At 47.6% G+C, this 1,516-nt stretch overlaps 1 non-coding gene across 1 annotated transcript; it reads right to left on the bottom strand.

Annotated features, from left to right (window-relative positions):
- Positions 1 to 895: 895 nt before the first annotated feature.
- trnar-ucu (transfer RNA arginine (anticodon UCU)) lies at positions 896 to 988 on the bottom strand. Its single transcript is given in 2 exon segments — positions 896 to 931; positions 951 to 988. It is a non-coding gene; the product is annotated as a tRNA-Arg (tRNA).
- Between the last annotated feature and the right edge of the window lie 528 nt (positions 989 to 1,516).

The following is a 1,516-nucleotide window of genomic DNA, read 5'->3' as shown; positions in this document are numbered from 1 at the left end:
AGCAGCGGCTCTACTCCGAGCTCCTCCCCCCGGATGGTGGAGCTCCTCCCCCTGGATGGTGGAGCTCCTCCCTCCGGATGATGAAGCTCCTCCCCCCGGATGATGGAGCTCCTCCCCCTATCTCTCAGGCTGAGCCCCGCCCCCCTCTGAAGGAAACTCATTTCAGCCGCTTGTATCCACGACCTCCTTCTTTGGGTCAGAACCCAGATCTGTGAGCACAGGTGAGGGTTGGAACAAAGATGGAGCAGGAACCTGAAAGCTTCTCCTTCCGGCTCAGCTTCACCAAACGGACCGGAGCAGCGCCCTCATTACTGCTGACGAAGCCCCGATCCGTCTGTCCATCTCTGATCCAACTCACCATCACTGAGAACCAGGTCCAGAGGGCTGAAAGAGGCTGAAACTGCTCCAGCTGAGACTCATCCCGACCCAGAGGGAGCTCCAGCTTGCATTAAAGGCCCTACCTCCAGTAGGGGTCCCTAGGCAAGATCCCTTTACCCTAAATGCCCAAATGCATAAATATAAACATATAAAAACATGCAGACTGGATGGTCAAACTCCCACGAAGCCCTCAGCAACTCAAACACAGAGTTTAGATGTCAGCTGACGCACTGCTGAGCCTCTCAGAAAAGGCTCTTTAGAGGAAATGATACCCGACTCACGATTAAAGAAGAAAACACAAATGACATGCATTTAGTTTCCTCCAGAGACTCATCCCGACCCGGAGGTTCAGAACCACAGCCTCAGATCTGGAAGATCTTATAATGTAGAGTAGAGTTTTACCCACAAGCAGTGAACATTTCCACTTAATTTAAAGAGGGAGAACGTTGATCTACGTGGTTTAAGAGCAGAGTTTGTGCATCTACAGTTTCTATAAACTATGTGCAAATGGAAGAGTCGACTCTGGTGGGACTCGAACCCACAACCTTTGAATGCCTTCTTCTGAATTTGACTAGAAGTCCAACGCGCTGTCCATTTGCGCCTCAGAGCCTTGCTGTACCCTGAGGGTATGATTCCCAGAGGACAGGACCCCAAGATACCTAGATCCCAAATTTCCCCCTTTGGTCCAATCCTAAATTTTGAAGGGATGAGGTGCCCCTTTTCTTCTTTTAGTGCAAAAAAGTGGTGTTATCTGTCCATCCAAATGTCCCCAACACCCCAAATGAAGAGCATGATGGCCACTACTCCTCAGTCCTAAAAAGAAAAGGGGCCTTTGATGCACCTTTGCAAATAGGAAACTCATCCAACTTTTCCTGCTTTCATTAGATTTTTGCACAAAGATGTCTTTGAAATTTCTTTTGACTAAGAGGAAATGTTCATTTCTGTATCATTATGATTTATTTCCTCCTTTAGCAGCAGCTAACGCTAACAGCTTAGCTAATGAAGATGACGTACACCAACTTCTAAGGAGTTACTGCTGTTCCTTTCTGAAAGGTGAACATTATTGTTCCCACATTACTTTGTTAGCTGAAGCTAACGCTAACAGCTTAGCTAATGAAGATGACGTACACCAACTTCT

This window comes from Leuresthes tenuis, unplaced genomic scaffold, assembly GCF_036924035.1.
Source record: "Leuresthes tenuis unplaced genomic scaffold, fLeuTen1.0.hap1 SCAF_9, whole genome shotgun sequence".
Lineage (NCBI taxonomy): Eukaryota > Metazoa > Chordata > Actinopteri > Atheriniformes > Atherinopsidae > Leuresthes > Leuresthes tenuis.
The sequence above is the reverse complement of the archived record's forward strand: the minus strand, read 5'-3'. Positions and strand labels throughout refer to the sequence as shown.